Source organism: Bos javanicus, chromosome 2 (genome assembly GCF_032452875.1).
Source record: "Bos javanicus breed banteng chromosome 2, ARS-OSU_banteng_1.0, whole genome shotgun sequence".
Taxonomy (NCBI): domain Eukaryota; kingdom Metazoa; phylum Chordata; class Mammalia; order Artiodactyla; family Bovidae; genus Bos; species Bos javanicus.
The window spans coordinates 101,285,039-101,303,706 of NC_083869.1; the positions used below are offsets into that span (position 1 = coordinate 101,285,039).

The following is an 18,668-nucleotide window of genomic DNA, read 5'->3' on the forward strand; positions in this document are numbered from 1 at the left end:
AGTCATGTTACAAATAACGTTAACAGGTCGACTCTGTCTTATGACCCATGTGAAGAATGTGGATACCTTAGTAGATAATATAAAGTTTTACATGTATGAATAGTAAAATTGGTTAAAATAATTTTGAGTAAAATACATTTATGTGACCTCTCTGTTTCATAAATTATTTCATGTTAATATCTGATAGTTCATAAACCAAGCTATCAAAGAATGCAACAGATTTAATTCTATAATTACTAAGTACAGTTAGCAAAGAACATTTTTAAAAGGCAGAGTAGATTAAGGGTGGGTACATCATGAGGTATTAATATTGTTCTCTTCAGAGAATTTATTTTGTCTGATTTAGATTTAAAAGTCCTAGTACCCTTTAAAAGAATTAGACTAAAAGTTCATTTTTGTTTATTCAAGCAATTAACTTTATGTTTTTAAGTTTGGGTTTTATTTTTAGCAGAGGGAAGAAAGGGACAATTTGAAACACTGCAGTACTTTCCTAATATCAAAGAAGACATTTTTTGGAAACCAGTTATATACTGATTTTTCTTGTTTAGTTTTATTGTGGTAGATATAGAACATAACCAACCAGAGAAGGTGCCCTAAAATTATTTGAATTCCTGAAAAAGTTAAGTTTGCCAAGCACACATAGGCACAGTGTTTTAAATCTGATTGCTTGTTTTATTTTGTCAGGTGGTGGTGTTCTCTTTGAAGTGTTGTTCTCTTTTTAAGCAGGATATGGAACAATGGTCTCACTTTCTCCTGTCGACCTAGATTGGCACTGTGAAGAAGCAAGGAAGCCCTAAATGGAACCATAGTTTCAAAGAAAACATCCTAAGATATCAAATCCATTTCATAAGTAAGGTGTGTAAATATCTTCCAACTTTGCCTCCGTGACTACATTGATGGTCTGGAGTCTGTCCTGCTGGCATGTGAGTCCCACATGGTAGGGGTCTTCTCATTCCATCCACCTTGAACAGTAGTTTCTTTGAACAGTTCTTGAGAGTGTCACTTTGCAGTTTGATAAGGCTCTTGTGCACATACCCATGTCCCTAGAAAAGGTAACATTATGACAAATTCACGGTCCAGTAGAATATCAGATTTCTTCTAGAAAGCACATTTTGATGTAGAGCAGGTGATAAGCTGTCTCTATCCCAAATGAGAATTATAAATCGTGGGAGTTAAACTAAGACCAAGGGGATAAGACAGGAGAGATTTCTGGGGAAAAGAAAATGAAAGTATACATTTCTAGATATGTCATTAGAAACTTCCATAATTGCTTTAAAATGTAGGTGTGTTCAGCATTTGAAGAAATGAGTATGATCAGTGCAAAGATGAAGGAACTTTGAATTTGGACAAGTGCAGATAGATGACGCTTGTAAAACAATTCCAAAAGGCATGGGGAAGAAGATTCTTCTAGCAAGTCATGAAATTATCAAAGAAAGAAAGTATATTGAGGTTATTGGAAACCTCCAATTAAAATATTAGTACAAGGAAATAAAAAGATGATTCAAATTTTGAAGACAAAGTTCATGAATGGAGGATAACAGTAAAAGAATACGTTGTCTCATGAGCATTACTTTAGATACAGAATAATAAACACCCTCTGAGCGCAAGAAGAAAATCAAAAGTGATCATTTGACTTTGGAATTGGAAGGTGAACATAGGGCCAACTAGCCTAGAGATCTATAGCATCAATAGTTGGATTCTGCTGGAGATATTCATAGTCTAAAGCAAAGTGATGGCAGGTCGCATCTCAAGAGAAATATTTGGTAGTCAAACCATTGCCAATAGGCATATGATCCTGATTTTTTTAATACTCAAAAAATCTCACAGAACTATATGCCTGGTGTTTGTGAGAAGCCTCAGCTCTTTGTAAAATTGTTTCACCATCTAGCAGTTTAATCACAGGTTTAAATAATCCCGTATGTGTGTGTGCATGCTCAATTCTATTCAACTCTTTGTGACCCATGGAACTGTGGCCTACTAGGCTCCTCTGTCCATGGAGTTTTGCAGGCAAGAATACTAGACTGGGTTGCCATTTCCTCCTCCAGGGTACCTTCCCAACCCAGGGGTTGAACCCAAGTCTCTCAGGTCTCCCACATTGGTAGGTGGATTCTTTACCACTGAGTTACCTGGGAAGCCCCCAAACAATCCTGTATCGATGGAAGAAAGTAGAACTCATTAGCAATAGTAAGTGTAGGAAAGAATCCAGGGATTCAACCGTCCTCTTTTTATAACCAGATAGTGGCAACCTAGGGAATTAAGAGCCTTACAGGGATAGGTATTGGAAGCCGTTTCCTGTCTGATGAATCTGAAAGAGGGCTTGAGGTATGGAAGGAGGGAACTGAATCAAGTCACTCTCAGGTAGTAAAGTCAAATGTCATCTAGTTTTCATGGCTTGTGGTTTAGAGAAAGGTTAGCTCAAAATAAAGGCTAGTTTGGCATTCTTAAATGTCCCAAGACATGAATTATGAAGATGAGAATAGCACCATCAGAATCTCTCCCCCAGAAGCTCTACTCAGACTTCATAAAGGTACAGAAAATTTGACGTCATGGTGAGGTGCTAGACACCAGGGAAAGTCCCACTTAGTAGACTAAGGATATCATCAAATGTCCCATAACCATATTCCAGAAACTGCTTCATTGGAAAACTGTGTCTTTCAAGTGTACTATTTTTGAGAAATAAATCTTCATGCAGAATCTACAGCACTTCATTTTTTATTATATTTTTTATTCTACCTTGTTCTAGACTGATTTAAAGTAGCTTATAAGGATATATGTTTATATAATTTATATAATTGTATGTGCTCAACTTATATAAATGCATGTGCTCAGTTGCTCAGTCGTGTCTGACTCTGCAACCCCCATGGACTGTAGCTTACCAGGCTCCTCTGACCATGGAATTTTCCAGGCAAGAATACTGGAGTAGGTTGCCATTTCCTTCTTTAGGGGATCTTCCCAAACCAGGGAATGAACCCACGTCTCTTGAGTTGCCTGTGTTGGCAAGTGGATTCTTTAACAATAACACCATATATTTACATTTATATAATTAGTAAATTATATATAGTATTATATTTACATGTATAATATTAAATTTAGAGGTGCAAGAAGAAAGTAAAACATGTGAAAACATTAAGTGAGAATAGTACTAAAGCTACATAAAATTCCCATGTAAACATTTCCTTAAGTCAGGCCACAAAATGTGTAGCTTTCTAGCAGCCAACTCAAAAACAAAACTAAACATAGCAAACAAAGTATTCAGGTACATTTTTCATGGCACCTGTGATAAAAACTGAGCAGTTATTCAGCAACAATACAATTATTTGAGGTATCCAGGTTCGATGCACAATACTGGATGCTTGGGGCTAGTGCACTGGGACAACCCAGAGGGATGGTATGGGGAGGGAGGAGGGTGGAGGGTTCAGGAAGGAGAACACATGTATACCTGTGGTAGGTTCATTTTGATATTTGGCAAAACTAATACAATTTTGTAAAGTTTAAAAATAAAATTAAAAAAAAAAAGAATACTGTATAATGTAATGCAGTACTTTAAACTGATGATTCAACTAATCTCAACAAAATTGGGGTGCCATCGGGACTAAGAAAGCCATAGATTTTGTTGTCACTATAAGCATTTATTTTATGCCAGGCATCATAAGCCCCAAGTTAGAGGGATAATACTAGCCACATATTTCGTATGAAGAAATTGAAACTTGGAGACATTATTATCTAGGCCAGAGCCCTACAATGTCAGAGCTGGACTTAAAGATATGTTTTAAGTTCTAGAAACCGCATGGTAATTACCAGTATGCTATTCTGTCTTCTTAATAACTAAATATATTTATTAATCATACAATCCTGTTGCTGTAGTTAAATCCAGCCCATTTAGTAACCCACTGTCTGATACTGAAACATTTGAAAGGAAAACTGAATGTCTAAGATGTTCTTAGGAGGTTATTCAAATGTGGTGCCAGCATGGAATTCTACCAAAACCAGTGCTTAATTGTGTGTGAAACAGAACTTATTTGACATCTAATACTTTAGCATCAGATATTCATAAGTACTTACCTTGAGCTCTTCTAACAAGCAAAGACAAGAGAACCACTGAGGATGAATTAAAGGATAACTACCTTCTAAAGAATTAAGTAAAGAGATATAGACAAGAACTTAATTTTAAATTCTGGATCACCAAGCATATTTGCACATTTTGTTTCAAAGGGGGTCATTTCTGATTTATAGCACCAAGAAACAGAAGCATCAAACTCCTCCCTTTTGTAGACTTACTTCACCTATATGTGCAAAGAATAAAGGAGTTTTTGTGGTGAACTTTGTGATTTTAAATAGTTATGGTGTTCTTCAATGACATTTTAAATTTCAAGAAACAGGTTTTGTCTTAGTAAAGAGCAGCTCTCAGTTTATAGTAAAGGTCAATTTGGACATTTTGCTAGGACCCATTAAGTGAAGCCTGTGAGATTAGAATTTTTATTTCTGTTTTAATCTACAAATACAGTGAATATTGGAGTAGATGGGTAAACCTGTACTGTTTTAATTAGTTTTTTTTCTATCCAAGTTTGCACAGGTGTAAAAGTTACACATTTGTTCTCTCAATAGGAAGGTTTTTTTCCCCTAAAATCAAAAAGAAATAATACCTTTATTGGGGGAAATTTGCTTTAGGGCATTTTGAATAACCTGCCCTAATCAGAAGAGCTTCCCCAAACATTATGGAATAGCCAACAAAGGAAATGAACAAGGGGTCTGATATCTTCATAATATATTCTTAGAAATAATTTAACATTTCCTAATATTTAATATCAATAACCTCAGATATGCAGATGACACCACCCTTATGGCAGAAAGTGAAGAGGAACTAAAAAGCCTTTTGATGAAAGTGAAAGTGGAGAATGAAAAAGTTGGCTTAAAGCTCAACATTCAGAAACGAAGATCATGGCATCCGGTCCCATCACTTCATGGGAAATAGATCGGGAAACAGTGGAAACAGTGTCAGACTTTATTTTTTGGGCTCCAAAATCACTGCAGATGGTGACTGCAGCCATGAAATTAAAAGATGCTTACTGATTGGAAGGAAAGTTATGACCAACCTAGATAGCATATTCTGGAGAAGGCAATGGCACCCCACTCCAGTACTCTTGCATGGAAAATCCCATGGATGGAGGACTCTGGTAGGCTGCAGTCCATGGGGTCGCTAAGAGTCAGACACGACTGAGCGACTTCACTTTCACTTTTCGCTTTCATGCATTGGAGAAGGAAATGGCAACCCACTCCAGTATTCTTGCCTGGAGAATCCCAGGGACGGGGGAGCCTGGTGGGCTGCCGTCTTATGGGGTCGCACAGAGTCGGACACGACTGAAGTGACTTAGCAGCAGCAGCAGCAGATAGCATATTCAAAAGCAGAGACGTTACTTTGCCAACAAAGGTCTGTCTAGTCAAGGCTATGGTTTTTCCTGTGGTCATGTATGGATGTGAGAGTTGCACTGTGAAGAAGGCTGAGCGCCGAAGAATTGATGCTTTTGAACTGTGGTGTTGGAGAAGACTCTTGAGAGTCCCTTGGACTGCGAGGAGATCCAACCAGTCCATTCTGAAGGATATCAGCCCTGGGATTTCTTTGGAAGGAATGATGCTGAAGTTGAAACTCCAGTACTTTGGCCACCTCATGCGAAGAGTTGACTCATTGGAAAAGACTCTGATGCTGGGAGGGATCGGGGGCAGGAGGAGAAGGGGACGACAGAGGATGAGATGGCTGGATGGCACCACTGACTCGATAGATGTGAGTCTGGGTGAACTCCAGGAGTTGGTGATGGACAGGGAGGCCTGGCATGCTGTGATTCATGGGGTGGCAAAGAGTCGGACACGACTGAGCGACTGAACTGAACTGAATATTTACATTAGGTTTCCCTGGTGGTTCAGTGTTGAAGAATCCACCTGCCAAGCAGGAGGTGCCAATTCAATCCTTGGGTTGGAAGATCCCCGAGAGAAAGAAATGGCAACCCACTCCAGTATTCTTGCCTGAGAAATCCCCATGGACAAAGTTGCCTAGTGGGCTACAGTCCGTTGGGTCTCAGAAGAGTCAGACACAACTTAGCAACTAAACAACAATGGTATTTATGTTTGAGGATGAATGCTTAACAGAAAGCTAGTTAAATATTTAACCAAGCCAATTAAACCTAGACAGCAAAAATTTAAAGTGGTCATCTTTTTCACAATGTAATATGAATTTGAGAGGAGTACCTTACTCTGAAGTCTTTGGGAAGATTGCCTTCAGAGGTCATTCCTGAGGTGCAGGTGGACAGTACAGGCTCTGAGACCTGGTACCATTAGGCAAATTATCATACACAGAGGCCCTTAAATCAAGTTCAAAACCAACATTAGCAACTTTGTGGTATTTTCACTCTTCATGTCATTTTCCTATATGGCAAGAACAAACTTGGCAATTATGTTTTTCTTTATGAATAAATGATGTTTCTTGGATTTTGTACAACCATGTATTATGAGTTTAGGCAGTTTTAGTTAATAGTACACCTAGGAACTTGAATTTCTGCAACCCCACAAGGCTAAAGGCCAGACCCTGAACAGTGAAGCTCCCTAAGGTCATACCACTGTGTACATGACTCTTGTCCTTTGGCCAGATTTCTCTTCTGACCCCTGAGAATATTATAGACTCATCCTTTGGCCTGCTTTAGAACCTCAATGGATATTCGGCTTCAACCAGGCTAGCTTGCTTATGGAGATTTGTGAGGGACAGCGGTATTTTTGAGATAAGCTGTCTAAATGGAACCATTCAGAGATCTGAGATGGAAACCTAGAGATCTGAGAAAGAGAAAGAAATTAACTGCAACAGATGATGCCTGTAGTGATGACAGCAAAGAACAGATCAGAGTTGAGAGAATAAGCGAGGCAGAGAGGCTGTATGGAGCAGGAATGTCCCTGAGTTTGGCTGTGAAAGTAAAGGCAGAGGCTAGTAGCTGGAGGAGGATGTGTAGTTGAGGAAAGTTTTGTTTTTTTGTGTAAGACATCAGCATCCCTCCGTGCTGATGAGAAGCTGTCAATAACAATTTAGAGATTGAAGATAGAAGCAAATTGGTGAAGTTCCTGAGGAGACAGAAAAAAAAATAATAATAACCTAGAGCACAAGTGAAATAATTAGTTCCTGATAAGGAGGAGATAACTCTGTACTTAAGCAAGAAACGATGGAAGCAGATGCAAATAAGTTTGTTAGTTGACATAATGGGGAGTTGGGGAGGGTTTGAAGAAGATATCAGTGTTATTTATTAAGAGTGAAAGGAAAAGTGACTGTATTCCAAGTTTTAAGAAAAGAGTGAATAAGCTTGGAATAGGTTGCTACAAAGAATATGAGAGAGACTAACTTTAAAAAAGTATGGAAAATTGATGGGTGAAATAGAGGAACCAGTTGAGGCTGGTGACCACAAGTAAGCTACCAGTGTGCTCCATGCTGTAACAATCGCCAGTCTCAGAGCCCAGGAATAATCTGGAAACAAAATGAACCACGTGTGTCCAGTGTAGAAATTCCAGCAGGTAGGGAGCTGGGAGACTGATCAAAGATCTTCAGTTAAAAGAAATAGATTGAAACAATGAACGACTGAGTAAGCTATACAGAGAAGAATACTAATAGGTCAGGTACTGACCAAGAGGAAGTAGAGCAATACAGACACCTGGGATTCCACTGGGGTTGAATAACTTGTATAAGAGGGAATTCTGAGTGACACGTATATAAGTATAGAAGACCAGGAAGAGAAATTTGGTGTCTCTGCTGAGGACAAGACAGCAGGATCCAGACTGGAGGCTGAGAGTCCTGACCTCCAGAATGTGGATTATGAGAAAAGTGACAAGATAATCAGGAGTCTTGGGAGAACAGGAAGATACTGAACTAGTCTTTGAAGAATGAGTCCCCAGGAGGCAGCTGATAAATAACAGCAAGGGAGAGAGGCAGTGAAGAGCAGCAGCAGGAGCATCAGAGGAAATGGAAATTATAGTTAGGGTGACCATGGCATGTTTGCCCATGTTTGCCCATAACAACCCTGATTTACACCTGTGATCCTGACACAGTTATTAATAGTGCTATATTTTACTCTTAAAAGTGTCCTTGGTTCTATGTGAAGTAACATGTTCCCCCCTGCCTTAAAGGGGAGTAGTAGCCCCAAGGAAAAGTTCTTTCATTTAGGAAATAAATTATTTTTAAATAAGTGAGAAAATATAATATGGATTTGCTTATTTGTTTGTTTTGTTTGAAAGAAGAGTTCCAAAACTATATAAGAAAGATTTGGAAGGGGATGAAGTAGTGTGTAGTCATGTATGAATGTGAGAGTAGTCATATATGGATCTGAGAGTTGGACTATAAAGGTAGCTGAGCACTGAAGAATTGATGCTTTTGAACTGGGGTGTTGGAGAAGACTCAAAAGTCCCTTGGACTGCAAGGATATCAAACCAGTCAATCCTAAAGGAAATCAGTCCTGAATATTCATTGGAAGGACTGATGCTGAAGCTGAAACTCCAATACTTTGGCCACCTGATGCAAAGAATTGACTCATTGGAAAAGACCCTGATACTGGGAAAAATTGAAGGTGGGAAAAGGGGATGACAGAGGATGAGACAGTTGGATGGCATCACCAACTCAATGGACATGAGTTTGAGTAAGCTCCAGGAGTCAGTGATGGACAGGGAAGCTGGGCAGTCCATAGCGTCGAAGAGAGTTGTACAATACTGAGTGATTGAACTGAACTCAACTGAAGTGATGAGGCATTGAATCAGAGGAGCTGCTGCTGCTGCTGCTAAGTCGCTTCAGTCATGTCCAACTCTGTGCAACCCCATAGACGGCAGCCCACCAGGCTCCCCCGTCCCTGCAATTCTCCAGGCAAGAACACTGGAGTGGGTTGCCATTTCCTTCTCCAATGCATAGAAGTGAAAAAAAGTGAAGTCCCTCAGTCATGTCCAACCCTCAGCGACCCCATGGACCGCAGCCTTCCAGGCTCCTCTGTCCATAGGATTTTCCAGGCAAGAGTACTGGAGTGGGGTGCCATTGCCTTCTCCGGAATCAGAGGAGAGGAGATACCAAATACTGATAGTATTTGAACTGAGAGTACAAAAAAAATATGTTGATCACTGGAGCTCCCATCTCCATTTCAATTTTCTTACCAACTTTCTGACTCCTTTAAATTGGAATCAGATGAACAATGAGGCCTTTAGAGGTTAAATATGCCTGTTATTATCTATATCTTAATTTTGTGGCCAGAGATTGTAGCAGTTCTTATTTTACAAAATGAATGATTCCAATAATAGGTCTTTACAAACAGTTAACATTGTCCAAGTTCCTACAGATCGTTGTCATAAAATGACCACTAGTCTAGATGATAGCTTGCTTTTATTAATTCTTGCATTTATGTTTCGAGCACTCTTTCCTCTGAACTTTGATGGATTTGGCTTTCTCTCTGCCAACTCAATTCCATTTCTTCCTTCAAATCAGGGTAACAAAACAAGCCAGCTTAAGGCCTCTGGATCACATAAAGTCTGGTTTATTCACCAAAGTCACTGGATTTTGCCAAGCATTATACACTGAGAGCTGATGGCAAAAGGATAAGAGAAAGTGTCAGATGACAATACCAAAAAGTAAATAGAAATTAACAGTCTTGATAAAAGCAAAATATTCTTATGTCTGTTTCTTGTCACAGCCATAGGCCATAATGTGCCTTTAAAGACCAACGTAACATGTAATCAAAATAGAATTGAAGAGTCTTTTCTTAAAAAAAAAGAAACAGTTTTACTTTCACTAAAAACAGAAATCTCCATTGCAGATTATTCAAAGGAGACCTTTAAGTCAATTAGATAATTTGTATTTAAGTCTACAAATAATATAGGATAATACAACTGAGACATAAAGCTTGCCAATGTAATTTATGGAAATATAGATAAAGCCATTTCCCTGAGCTATAGATATTCTTCAGTCATCTTGGTAAATAAATATGCAAGTTAAAATGAGTGGGATTTTTCACTTTCTAAAAATGTTCATTTTTATTTACAAATAAATTGTCCATGGGAATGCTTAATGTAGAAAGCATGCAGCATTGATTTAAAATATGAATCATTTATTTAAAAATCTATGCACAGTTTTTCAGAATTACCTGATGATAAGAAATCAGTCTCACTGCCTAAAACTGTGATTCACAAACTTGTTTTCTGTTTCTAAGCCATCCACATGGCTTTGAAATATTTTTCTATGTAGCTATGTCTTTCATTGCATGCTAAAATTCAAAGCTAGATTACCCATTCCTCTCCTTAGCTTTCCACTCCATTCTAAATGAATATCAGAGTATTAGAAGTGGTGTAGAGGTTCAAAATATGTTTCCTATAACAATGTCTTTCAAATTCAGGTTGCAACCCATTCAGTTCAGTTCATTTCAGTTGCTCAGTCGTGTCCGACTCTTTGTGACCCCATGAACTGCAGCACGCCAGGCCTCCCTGTCCATCACCAAGTCCCGGAATCCACCCAAACCCATGTTCATTGAGTTGGTGATGCCATCCAACCATCTTATCCTCTGTTGTCCCCTTCTCCTCCTTCCCTCAATCTTTCCCAGCATCAGGGTCTTTTCCAATGAGTCAGCTTTTCACACGAGGTGGCCAAAGTATTGGAGTTTCAGCTTCAACATCAGTCCTTCCAATGAACACCCAGGACTGATCTCCTGAGTGTTATAACCAGCATTTTTTTTTAAGAAATGAAAAAGAATGGAACAGTGACCAGAGGTTCTGGTGCTACTGAAGGAAAGAATGAATGCCTTGAAAAGGTCAAAATTAACTAAATATATGTGCTTTTATCATTAAATACTAGAAGCAGTTAAGATCGCTGGTTTCAGGTGAGCTTTCCATTTAGTTTAGCCACGTCTTATCTTAAATGTTTGATGGGAGTCACTGCTGGTCTTCTGTAATTTTTTGATTTGTCAACTGGAAAACAGAAGTTCTGTTCAAGACTGATTTCTGGTTACTGTTGCTATTGTTCAGTCTCTCAGTTGTGTCGGACTCTTTGCAGACCCATGAATTTCAGAACACCAGGCTTCTCTGTCCTTCACTATCTCCTGGAGTTTGCTCAAACTCAGGTCCATTGAGTCAGTGATGCTGTTCGAAGTTGATGATTGGTTGATCCTCCAATACTTCCTAAAAGAATTTAAACTCAACTCTAGAGAACAATAATATGAAATCCTATGTGTAACATAAAAGAAAGCAAAGGGAAAAGAAAAAAAAAAATTTTTTTTTGGTTCCAAAAAGCTGCTCTGCTGCTGCTAAGTCACTTCAGTCGTGTCCGACTCTGTGCGACCCCAGAGGTGGCAGCCCACCAGGTTCCGCCATCCCTGGGACTCTCCAGGCAAGAATATGGGAGTGGGTTGCCATTTCCTTCTCCAATGCATGAAAGTGAAAAGTGAAATGGAAGTCGCTCAGTCGTGTCTGACTCTTCTCAACCCCATGGATTGCAGCCTACCAGGCTCCTCCGTCCATGGGATTTTCCAGGCAAGAGTACTGGAGTGGGTTGCCACTGCCTTCTCCCCCAGAAAGCTGCAGTTGAACACAAAACATACTTCTGAATTCATAGTAATCAGGCAAAAGAGGAAACGTGCTATAGATGACATAGTCCTAATTATCTAGGAAGCTGTGAAATCGGCAGCCCAAACACACTACATTTCCCAGCTCAGTGCTCCAAGAGAAATTTGACCCAGCTGATAGTGACAGAAGTGCCATTGGTGCTACAAGGATCCAGAGTCTTCAATCCGGAAGGCCTAGGGTCAGATCCAAGCTCTGTCATTTACTGTGTTACTTAACAGTTGAAACTGTTTCTTAAACTCTATTTCCTCATCTGTTAAAGTGCATCCTAATGATATAAATTAACTCATAAGGCTTTTTTTAATAAGAATTAAATGAAGTAATATTTGTGACTGATCAAAGCAAGGCTGAGACAAGCTCTGCTCCCTGGTAAAGGTTATATTGTGTTTCTTTACTTCATTAAGTAAGCAAATATTCTGAGTGGCAGTTTTACAAAAGACGTTCTGAAGTCAGTGTGATTGCAGTTAGGGCAATTATTAAAATGACATAAAAGCTGACCATTGCTTTGTATCTTATGTTTCTATTGAGTTCCTTCCCAGTATCTTTATCGCTTTCCATTTTTTTTAAAGGAAAATCAGAAAAATAAATATATTCTCTGCCACATCAGTCAGAATGCCCACATCTCATGCTTATTCTTCAAAACATTCTCCTCCTAATAAAATATCTCAGATTGAGACTTTTTTATATGGACCTCAGCCAACTGAAAACTAGAGCCTCTGTGTCTTGACTTGAAAAACCTCACCTAGCAATAAAGAACTCAACTCAACTATACTCAGGTCTGGGATGAAAAGTTTACAGTTTGCAAATTATCTCCCTCAAAGACTAAAAAAGAATCCAGTTTTTGTTTTCTCTTGTTGAGAATCTTTAAGATGGAAAATTTTGACTTGAGCATTTTTAATGAAATCAAAGACAAAAAAAAGCTATGGACAAAAGCTTTGTGTAAGAAATGACACTGTATTCACTCACACCTTATGCGTAAACTGCTCTAGTTATATTGAATCATTAAACCACGTTTTGTATTTATGTCCTGGATCTATGTTTCTACCATACATTATAAATACACCCTTTGTAATTTCATTTAGGTTAACTTATTTAGGCATCTATTATCAACATCAATAATGTTATCATTTAACTCACAGTAAAATCTATTTTTTCATGCGTCCTGAGAAATCTGTATGCAGGTCAAGAAGCAACAGTTAGAACTGGACATGGAACAACAGACTGGTTCCAAATTGGAAAAGAAGTACATCAAGACTGTATGTTGTTACCCTGCTTATTTAATTTATATACAGACTACATCATGAGAAATGCTGGGCTGGATGAAGCATAAGCTGGAATCCAGATTGCTGGAAGAAATATCAATACCCTCAGATATGCAGATGACACCACACTTATGGCAGAAAGCGAAGAAGAACTAAAGAGCCTCTTGATGAAAGTGAAAGAGGAGAGTGAAAAAGTTGGCTTAAAACTCAACATTCAGAAAATGAAGATGGTGACATTCAGTCCCATAACTTCATGGCAAATAGATGGGGAAACAATGGAAATAGTGAGAGACTTTATTTTGGGGGGCTCCAAAATCACTGCAGATGGTGACTGCAGCCATGAAATTAAAAGACGCTTACTCCTTGGAAAAAAAGTTATGACCAACCTAGAGAGCATATTGAAAAGCAGAGACATTACTTTGCCAACAAAGGTCCATCTAGTCAAGGATATGGTTTGCCCAGTAGTCATGTGTGGATGTGAGAGTTGGACTATAAAGAAAGCTGAGTGCTGAAGAATTGATGCTTTTGAACTGTGGTGTTGGAGAAGACTCTTGAGAGTCCCTTGGACTGCGAGGAGATCCAACCAGTCCATCCTAAAGGCAATCAGTCCTGAGTATTCATTGGAAGGACTGATGCTGAAGCTGAAGCTCCAATACTTTGGCCACCTGATGTGAAAAATTGACTCATTTGAAAAGACCCTGACTCTGGGAAAGATTGAAGGCAGGAGGAGAAAGGGGCAGTAGAGGATGAGACTGTTGAATGGTATCACCGACTCAATGGACATGAGTTTGAGCAAGCTCTGGGTGTTGGTGATGGACAGGGAAACTTGTCATGCTGTAGTTCCTGGGGTCACAAAGAGTCAGACATAACTAAGCAACTGAACTGAACTGAACTGAAAATCTATTTTTTCATGCGTCTGCGTCTTATCTCCCATAGTATACTAGAGCAATTTTATAGAAAGACTGGGTCTTTTTCTTTAGAATCCTTATTTCTTGGTACAGTGATTTACACAAATTTGGTATCATTTTTAATAAAGATTATCATAGAGGTGAATCCCTCATCAATAATATAGTATAAAATACTATAATGCTGCCTAAGTATTCATTCATTAAAAATCACTTTTAATGTAATTTCCTTTTTCTTTTTCTATTTTCAAATATCTATGCCTTTTAAAAAATTTAGGCCTTTGACTATATCAACCAAACTATTACTGCCTTTTGCAGTTATTAAATAAACATCTCTTAAATAAACATCTCTTTGTTTCTCCTAAACCTTTGCAGTGTTTAGAAAGAGCCTCTTAAGTGTTTTTAATCCTCTTCTTTAGAGATTATACTATAGTATTTCAGTTCACATTGTGCACGTCTAGCATTGGTGTCCATTTAGAGTAGTATATTCATATTATCTACTTTTTAAAAAGTGAGCTTATGTCTTAAAATAGTGTATGACTTCAATGTGGTCACAGAACTAAAACTAGGATTAAAGTCTAGCTTTCAGAAACACCTGTTACTTATTCTCAATTTCTTTTAAGGCTAGAGAAGATGGTGAACTTTTAATTTTTAATCTTTAACTTCTATTTATTTTTATTTTAGGTAATTTTAGTATTTTTACCTCTCAGTAAAACTGACAAGTTTTCATTTGAATGAAAATAAAAAGTTACTTTGGACATTAAATTGAAAGTAAAATTAAATGTATAAGCATATGATACTAATAGTAATGAAGATTTATAGCTCAATATATTAATATTTTAGACTTACCTTTTATGTTTTCATCTAAACTATTGTTCTGTGGTAGATTTCTTTAAGAGCAATATATTTTCAGAATTGTCAGAATTGTTAGTTCATCTCCTTTCCACTCAGTTCATATCTTTCATTTAGCTACATCAGAATTAAAACTTTTATTGGCAAATCCATGTTGCAAGTTGGATGGAGAGGGTTTTTTTTATTGCATGGAGTGAGAACTTTATTATAATTAATTCATTTTTATTATTTAAACTTTGATTAATGCTAAGAAATATTGAAGGTTACTGTGGCAGACTGATTTAAGAATCTGGAGAATTAACTTGGGAAGGTATCAATGACCACCATGGTATAGGATTAAGTTTAAAGTGACATAATGAAAGCACTGTAATATATTTTGACACAACCCATTCATTTGATATATTATTTATCCTATCTATATATTCCAGGATGTCCAAGTCATAAACTTTGAATATCCTTTTTAAAATCTCTAATAATTGAAGTGAAATTAATTGTGATGTGAAATAATAAAATTGTAAAAAAAAAACTATAGCTTGCAGATTATTGTTACTTAGCTTTAATTCTTTACTAAAAGTTGATATGTTGCTACCCATCTCCATAGACAGAATAATGTGTGTTTTTGGAAAATCATCCAATGGTTCTTATAATAAGAACCAGAAGATCTTTTCAATAGAACTAATAAATATTGCTTACTTTTATAGTTAACAAAGCAATTTTTATAGAGACTTATCTAGCTAAGTACAATAACAACAATAGAGGAAAAATCAAAATCTCCCTCATTACCTGCTTCTGTAATTGTACATGCAAGTATGCTTGAAGTCTTTGAAAGAGACATTGTGCAGCTTGAATACTAATTTTGTGAGTACTGTAATTTCACGTCTGCTATCCATGTTCAAGCTGGTTGTGCTCGAGGAGCAGCTGAAGCTTTATGGAAAACTTTGTAAAACATTCTATTTTGAAGCAGTTTTTTTCCTTTGCATCATGTGCTCTGGGTATTTTTCTTCTTTTGTGTCTTATTTTGAGAACATTTGTGTGAAAACAAGATCTTTGTTTCTTACAAGCACATCTGCTCTTGCTGCTTATAGATTACGAGAGTAATCATCCTCTGTGACATCATAAACATTTCCATGGCAACCCATTGGGCTTACTTTTTTTTTTTCATATAATAAAAAGTTACAGTCTGTCAGCAGCAGTGAAGTGTTTGTCTCAATACGGATACATAATAACTTCCCAGTTTTCTGCATCCACTGCCCATGGCCTGTTCATTGCAAAACACTGAATTCCCTTAGAGTCCATGACTCTGTCAATTCCAGTTATCCACAATTTAGTGAAAGAATAGGATGCTTGAGGAAGCAAATCCTGAGTGACCAACTGTAGTGTACAGGTTTGGCTGGTATTAGTTCAATAATGGAGGAAATACATGATACCTTGTTTTATGTTCTGTGGTAAATAATGATGTAATTTGAATAACAACAGGAAGATCTTGAAGCCCTTTACTTGAAATGATTTTATGAACAGTTTCTACGTCCACTCAGCCACTTCATTACTGTCACTGCTGTGATGAAATGTAGCTATGAGAGAGACCTCAGTCTGTAATCATTTGGATAGTAAGCCAAGGCTACTAAAGAGGACTGGAACTAGGAACAGACATTCTGGCATGTTCCACTACATCAATATCAGTCAAAATTATTTAGTCACAACAACCAAGCAATCCATAAGAAAATATTTATTGAGTACTTGCTATGTGCATAGCACTTTTAAGGTAGTATATACATAGTCCCTGACCGTCCAGACCTTCCTTGAGATTAATGTCTGATTAGGACAGTATCAACATTTTCCCCCCAGTACTACTTAGTGCTGAGGGCTTTCCTAGTGGCTCAGTAGTAAAGAATCTGCCTTCCAATGCAAGAGACACAGGTTCGATCCCTGGGTCTGAAAGATGCCCTGGAGAAGGAACAGAGGAGGCTGGCAGGCTACAGTCTATGGGGTTGCAAGAGTCGGACACAACTTAGCAACTGAAACAACAATTTAGTTTTGAAGTAAATCCTTTCCTCTTTTATTTTAAGCAGTCCCATTTTATTTTAAAAAGTTTATGTGTTTGAAATGAACCACATTAGTTCAGGATAGTTGGTGAGCTAAGCCCAATAACCTGTTCTGTGTTGAATGCTTAAGGGTATTTGGAGAGAGAGCTGAAAAGCAGCTCCTCTCTGGGTATGCTTAGACTCAGAATGGCAGAAAGAAGACACATGATCCTGGGTATGAAGCAAGAATCATTTGGACTTCCTGAGTCTGAAGATAGGTCAGGAATGAGAAGATGAGCACAGGGTTGGATAGCATCACCGACTCAATGGACCTGAGTTCGAGCCAACTTCAGGAGGTAGTGAAGGATAGGGAAGTCCAGCATATTGCAGTCTATAGGGTCTCAAAAAGTCAGACAGTACTTAGCAACTGAACAACAGCAACATCTAAGGACAAAGCATCCAAATCCAAGGAAGAAGGTCTAGGAGATCTACTCAAGCAGAGGCAGGGCAGGTATTGGGCAAAGTTAATAACAGCAGGCAAATGGCAGAGGTCTAAGGAATAGAGTGTCCAGTGCTGTAGAGACTGAAGAGCATGAGTCAACAATCCATTCAAGCAAAACTGAGCTCAATCATGGAAGAGCCGTTCACCGTGTACCAGAGGACATGGCAGGAGCCAAGTAAAGAGGATCTGAAGTGTTAAATGTCCCAATGAGTGAGTGTAGGTTTTGCATATTTCATGTACTTATTTATTTATTCACTCATTCAGTGACAGACACTTTTATTGGACACAGGAGTTAATAAAACTGACAAAGTTAAGCCTATGAAACACATTCTCCTGGATAAAACAGACAATCAAGAATTCAGCAATTAAATATATAATGAATATCTGTTTTACATGTCATGATGGAAATAAGCAGGTGTCATAATAACAAAGAATAAAGAAGTGCGGGTGGAGAGGTGCTACTTAGGTCTCACAGAAGGTCTCTTAGAAACTATATATAATACTGGTTTTTTATAAAATCTTGTTGACCCTACCCCTCTCCACCATGGCTTACCAACTTTAAAACCATAACTTTAACATACACATCCATGGTTAGTTCTAGACCCAGATGTTGCAATTAACCAGTGGCCTCCTGCACCAATGATTCCCCACCACCAACATCTTTAAGTCCCTGAACTGACCCTTGTGTCTGTCCAGTCTCCAGGATCAGCTGACAACCTGACTTGTCCTGTTGCTACTTAAGTCCTCATGATGATAAATCCCTGTTAAAAATAGCTTCTTATGAGGGTAGAAGTTTCTCTTATTCAGAAGAGACTAACATAATCAACAAGCCTAAATATCTCAGGGGTTTAACACATTAAAATTTTGTCCCTTGCTCAAAGAATTTAGTGAGATTCAGGACCTTTCCAAATTTGCTCAATCATCTCTTTTGGGGATTGGAGGCCTCTGCCGAAATCTCTGCTTTTCCCTGATGAACAAGGGAAGGAAGACAGCTGGGGATCATGGGGAAAGTATCTATGGCCAAGCACAGTGCTGGTGGGCAGGCATTCTTGCATCTCTCTGCCCACATTCCATCTGACAGGTCTCGGTCTTATGGCATATCTACCTATAAGGGAGGCTTGGAAATGTGGTCTAACTCTGTGCCCTGAAGGAAAAAAGAAATAGGTTTTGTTGAGTACAATAGTCTATCTCTTTATTTAACAAGTATTCATTTCACTTTTTTTCCCACACAAAGAGCTTACTCATCTCTCCCTAAGTGAGCTCATCGAAGGCTCCATCCAGTCACTGAAAGACTGTGCTTTGATTGAACCAATAACTTGCTCTGAACACAGAAAGAAGGCAATGGCATTCTAAGAAATACGAAAGACCAAGGAGCATCATTAACATATCCTCTTCTCTTGTGCTGTCTTTCCCTGTATTAGCCAATCACTTACACAAAATGATGCCATAGAAGGAAAGGGAAAGATGGAGCAATCATAGTTCCTTCTTTCATTCCTTCCTTACTCACCAGTGA

At 38.1% G+C, this 18,668-nt stretch overlaps 1 protein-coding gene across 1 annotated transcript in view; it reads right to left on the minus strand.

Moving 5' to 3' along the window:
* The window catches only part of IKZF2 (IKAROS family zinc finger 2), a 204,151-nt gene extending 188,413 nt beyond the window's left edge, over positions 1 to 15,738 (minus strand). Inside the window, exon 1 of the mRNA XM_061383952.1 lies at positions 15,416 to 15,738. The gene's annotated coding sequence lies outside the window, so the exon portion shown is untranslated. The remainder of the gene's footprint in view (positions 1 to 15,415) is intronic.
* Between the last annotated feature and the right edge of the window lie 2,930 nt (positions 15,739 to 18,668).